Source organism: Furipterus horrens, unplaced genomic scaffold (assembly GCF_987537825.1).
Source record: "Furipterus horrens unplaced genomic scaffold, mFurHor1.1.pri manual_scaffold_3, whole genome shotgun sequence".
NCBI lineage: Eukaryota > Metazoa > Chordata > Mammalia > Chiroptera > Furipteridae > Furipterus > Furipterus horrens.
In genome coordinates this window covers 120,168,548-120,174,346 of record NW_028327173.1, presented here as the reverse complement: position 1 = coordinate 120,174,346, position 5,799 = coordinate 120,168,548, and the positions used below count along the sequence as shown (strand labels likewise).

The 5,799-nt window shown below is 53.0% G+C and overlaps 1 pseudogene; it reads left to right on the top strand.

Moving 5' to 3' along the window:
• The first annotated feature begins 918 nt into the window (after positions 1-918).
• LOC150015829 (splicing factor Cactin pseudogene) lies at positions 919-3,194 on the top strand (annotated as a pseudogene).
• Positions 3,195-5,799: the final 2,605 nt, after the last annotated feature.

The window sequence follows — 5,799 nt, the reverse complement described above, 5'->3', positions numbered from 1 at the left end:
AGCACTCTTTCTGGGGATTCTACCTTTCCTTTCGATGGGAGGTTGTTTCTCTGTCTCCACATTTTTGTGACTCCTATTGTTTGTTGGTGCTTCTTAGAATGATCTGCACTTCCTGGATCTGCCCCCGGTGGCATCAGATCCTGTACCAGTCTGGGCCTAGGCAGCCTGTTGGAGACTTCCAGGGATCTACTGCCTTTGTCTGGCTTCTTTAGTTGTTAATCTATTCAATCTGTGATTAGCCGTCAGGCTTAAGGACCGTGGGTGTGGCAGCTTAATTCCTGTAGGCAGGACTTTTGCTTCCCCTCAGGCTGATGCCACTTTGAGGTGGGGGGATGGTGTGCCTGCAGTGTGGGCATGAATCAGCACTGGGACCCGTTTGGCTGCTCCCCCAGCTCTCCCCCCAAAGCCACCACACCAAACTCTCCCCAAGCATCTCCAGTCCCCTCTGGCTTCTCTCCGCTCCAGCCCAGGTAAGTGGGGGCCAAAATATTTTCGTATGTGATCCGCTTAAGAGCTCTTTTTCTCTCTAGCTAGAAAGAAACCCTGTGGCTTTTCACTTTTCAGAGCTGGATACTATTTTACTTTCCACTCTGTTGCTGTAAGCTGGGAAGCTCAGCTGGGAGTTTAGACACTGCCCTTCTCAGAGGGAATCCCCGGCTGCTGAGCTGTTTCTCAGTCCCTTCTGCTGCTGCCCGTGTGAGCCCAGCCAGCCCTTCTGCATCTCCGCACTCTTATTAAAAATTGTCTCCTTTACCACCATTCTTGATGAGAAGGTGTTTCCAGAGTTTCCACTCCCCTATAATGAATGGCTTCAGTCCTTTCCATTAGACAAATTCATGAAATATGGCAAGTCATTCTCAACTCTCAATCAATTCTGTCTTTACATCAATTTAAAAGTTTTCTCGACCATCCCAGCTCATGGGTCGAGACACACGCTCGCGCTCATGGTCATGTGTCGCAGGGGTCGCAAGGGCCGAAGGCAGCGGAGCCGGAGCGGGAGTCGGAACCGAAATTGAAGTGGGAGCCGGAACCGAAATCGAAGCGGGAGCCATGGGCGGGGAAATCAGCGGCACCGAGACAACAAGGGACGGCGGAGGCGGCGAGCCCGAGAGCGCAGGTCAGATTCAGAGGAAGACCAGTGGCATCAGCGAGGAAGGCAGAGCCGGAGCCCACAGCCACCCCAATGGCACTCACAGGACCAGTCCTCTCAGTCTGACTCAGGCAATGAGCAGAGGCAGCAGCGGGCCTGCCACCGTCGGACATGCCCTTGGGTCCCGGGCTCCTCGTCATCCAGCTCTGCATCCCCAGACCACTCCCAGAGCCCACGGGAGATGGCTGCAGCCCTGAGCCAGCAACAGCACTTACAGGAGCGACTGCGACTCCGTGAGGAGCAGAAGCAACAGGCAGAGCTGATGAAGGTCTTTGAGACAACCAAGGAGAAGTGGGCCCGGCGGCTGGCCCAGAAGGAAGCCAAGGAGAGGAAGAAGCGGGAGAAGATGGGCTGGGGCGAGGAGTACACGGGCTATGCCAATACTGACAACCCCTTTGGCGACAACAACCTCCTGGGTACCTTCATCTGGAACAAGGCCCTGGAGAAGAAAGGGATCGGCCATCTGGAGGAGAAGGAGCTGAAGGAGCGGAACAAGAAGATCCAGGAGGACAATCGACTGGAGCTACAGAAGGTGAAGCAGCTGAAGCTGGAGCGGGAGCGGGAGAAGGCCATGCATGACCAGGAGCTCGAGATGCTGCAGCGGGAAAGGGAGGTAGAGCACTTCAAGACATGGGAGGAGCAGGGGGACAACTTCCACCTCTAGCAGGCCAAACTGCGCTCGAAGATTCAAATCTGGGATGGACGGGCCAAGCCCATTGACCTGCTGGCCAAGTACATCAGTGCAGAGGATGATGACCTGGCTGTGGAGATGCACGAGCCTTACACCTTTCTCAGTGGCCTCACAGTGGCTGACATGGAGGACCTGCTGGAGAACATCCAGGTATACATGGAACTCGAGCAGGGCAAGAACGTGGACTTATGGGGGGACATGACCATCATCACAGAGGATGAGATGTCCAAGCTCCGCAAGCTGGAGGCCTCGGGCAAGGGCCCAGGTGAGTGGCGAGAAGGTGTCAACACCTCAGTCAGTTCCAATGTGCAGTCAGTCTTCAAAGGGAAGACGTACAGCCAGCTGCAAGTCATCTTCCAGGGTATCGAGGGCAAGATCCAGGCCGGTGGCCCCAACCTAGACATGGGATACTGGGAGAGCCTATTGCAACAGCTGCGTGCCCACATGGCATGTGCTAGGTTCCACGAGCGGCACCAGGACGTGCTGCGGCAGAAGCTCTACAAGTCGAAGCAGGAGCAGGGTGTGGAGAGTGAGCCACTATTCCCCATCCTCAAGCAGGAGCTCCAGTCCCCTGGCCACAGCCTCGAGCCTGAGGTCCCGGCCCTGACCCCACCTGGGCCGTCCTTGGAGGGCGGCCCTGTGGAGCCTGAGGCAGAGGGGGGGCAACACCAGCCAAGAGCGAAGCAGAAGGGGAGGCTCTTCTCATGGAGGAGGACCTGATCCCTCAGAGCCTGGATGACTATGACGCTGGCACGTACAGCTCCCGGTTGCTCACAGCCCACGAGTTGCCACTGGACGCGCACGTGCTGGAGCCTGATGAGGACCTGCAGCGCTTGCAACGGTCACAGCAGCAGCTCCAGGTCACAGGTGATACAAGCCAGAGTGCAGAGGACATCTTCCGGCGGGCCAAGGAGGGCGTGGGCCAGAACCAAGCGCAGTTCAGCATGGAGATGCCCCTGACTGGCAAGGCCTACCTGTGGGCGGACAAATACCGGCCACGCAAGCCACGCTTCTTCAACCGTGTGCACTCGGGCTTTGAGTGGAACAAGTACAACCAGACGCACTGACTTTGACAACCCGCCACCCAAGACTGTGCAGGGCTACAAGTTCAACATCTTCTACCCTGACCTCATTGATAAGCGCTCCACCCCTGAGTACTTCCTGGAGGCCTGCCCCAACAACAAGGACTTTGCCACCCTGCGCTTCCATGCTGGTCCGCCCTATGAAGACATTGCCTTCAAGATCGTCAACCGCGAGTGGGAGTACTCACACCGCCACGGCTTCCGCTGCCAGTTCGCCAATGGCATCTTCCAGCTCTGGTTCCACTTTAAGCGCTACTGTTACTGGCGGTGATGGCCCTGCATGCCTCCCAGACCACCTGACAGGAGGGGCGAAGCTGGCAGCCTTCCCCTCACCAGCCTCACTTTCTCTGCGTAAACAGCAAGCGAGTCACAGTGGAACTGCCTCGGAGAGGTGAGAGGATGATGAGGACAGGCTGGCCCAGGGTTCCCACATGCGTGGGGGGCTGCTGGTGAGATTCTTTGAGCCCAGGGAGCCCAATAAGTGTAGCCCAACCTCACTGTCCACATGGGCATACTGAGGTCCAAGCCCCGCCCTGACAAGCCCTGTAGTTCAGGCCCTTTGCTGGGGGCAGCATGAGGCTCAGACATGGGCTACCAAGCTTTTGAGGGGCAGGAAATCCAAGTTCAGAGCACAGATTGGCCCTCGGACACAGCCAGCTGCTCCAGGGCCCACACTTCTGGCCCTTTCCCAGGCAGCCTCCCGCAGAGACCGCACCAGTGGAACCCGGACCCTTGCTGTGCCATGCTCAAAAATCTTTTGAGGGACATCCCACTCACCCTGCACTGGTGCTGGCTATGGGGTCAGCCTCCTCCCAGGTGGGGGTGAAGAACACGTCATCATCCACCACCATATCCAGGAACCAAGGGTCTGTCACGGAAACATTTCCAGCCTAAAGTGGGAAGAGCCTACACACCGAACCCTGAAGCGCCAGCACCGGACTCCTCGGACAGCCCCGCCCAATACCCGATTTCACTTGGAAATTTTTAGGTTGTTTCTGAAAAGACTTTTTTAGGTGGGGAGGGGGAAAAATCTTGTTTATTTTCATTTAACTGATCTACTCATGAGAGTATTTGTTTTTTTAATAAACACTTTATTTTAGAATAAAAAAAGTTTTCTCTTCACAAAGAGTTGATTGATTTTTATTTAAAAATATTTCTCATCTTAAAAGAAAAACAGCTCACTCACCTAGTAACACACACTGGCCCCATTCATTTTCACACACTCTCTGTAGCAACCATGTGGATCTAGCAGCCACATGGGGCCCATAGCATACCACACAAGCTTCAGAGGACTAAGTTTGAATATAAAACAGAAACTCTGGACACAGATATTTGTTTTCACCTTGGTGAAGATAAGATTCAACTCTTTCCATGTGGAATGAAGGAGATAAAACACTGGAAACCCAGGGGCAGCCTTCCGTGTGAATAAATCTTACCAACCACAATCTTTTATGAAAAACCTGTATTAAAAAAGTATTGTAGGAGAAACAAGATGGCGGAGGAGTCAGTGGAAGCTACACTAACTTCCTCCCAGAACTAGTCTGGATTTACAACGTAATTTTGGAGAAATCATCTGGCATAACCAACCGAACACCAGCTGGAGAGAAGTCTTATAACCACGGAGAGACAGAAAAGGCCGCTACATCACAACGTGACCGGTAGGGAGTGCGGAGACGCAGAAGGGCTGGCTGGGCTCACACGGGTGGCAGCTGAAGGGACTGAGAAACAGCTCAGCAGCCGGGGATTCCCCCTGAGAAGGGCAGGGTCTAAACTCCTAGTTGGGCTTCCCAGCCTACAGCAACACAGTGGAAAGTAAAATAGTATCCAGCTGAGAAAAGCGAAAAGCCACAGGGTTTCTTGCTAGCCGGAGAGAAACAGCTGGAGAAAAAGAGCTCTTAAGCGGATCACATACAAAAATATTTTGGCCCCCACTTACCCTGGGCTCAAGCGGAGGAAAGACAGAGAGGACTGGAGATGCTTGGGGAGAGTTTGGTGTGGTGGCTTTGAGGGGAGAGCTGGGGAAGCGGCCGGCTGGGTCCCAGTGCTGACTCATCCCCACACTGCAGGCAGACCATTCCCCTCCAAGTGGCGTCAGCCTGAGGGGAAGCAAAGGCCCTGCCTACAGGAATTAAGCTGCCACACCCAAGGTCCTTAAGCCTGACAGCTAATCACAGATTGAATAGATTAACAACTAAGAAGCCAGACAAAGGCAGTAGATCCCTGGAAGTCTCCAACAGGCTGCCTAGGCCCAGACTGGTACAGGATCTGATGCCACCAGGGGCAGATCCAGGAAGTGCAGATCATTCTAAGAAGCACCAACAAACAATAGGAGTCACAAAAATGGGGAGACAGAGAAACAACCCCCCATCAAAAGGAAAGGTAGAGTCCCCAGAAAGAGTGCTAAATGAAATAGAGGGGAGCCAACTATCAGATATGGAATTGAAAGCATGTATTATGGAGAAGCTCAATGAGCTCAGCGGAAACTACAAAGAATTCCAGAAAAACTACAGTGAACTCCAGAAGAACTATAAGGAACTTACTGAGAATTATACCAGCATCAAAAAGGACATGGAAGCTATCAATAAGAGCCAGGAGGAAATGAAGAATACGATCTCTGAATTGAAGAACACAGTAGAAGGAATTAAAAACAGGCTAGAGGAAGCAGAAAATCGGATCAGCGAGCTGAAGGACAATGTAGACAAAAACTCACAGACAGTGCAACAAAATGAAAAAAGGCTGAACAAGACTGAAGAGGCTCTAAGACAGCTGCAGGACAACATGAAACGTAATAATATCCATATCATAGGAATTCCAGAAGGAGAAGAAGAAGAGCAAGGGATAGAAAACCTCTTTGAAAAACTAATGACAGAAAACTT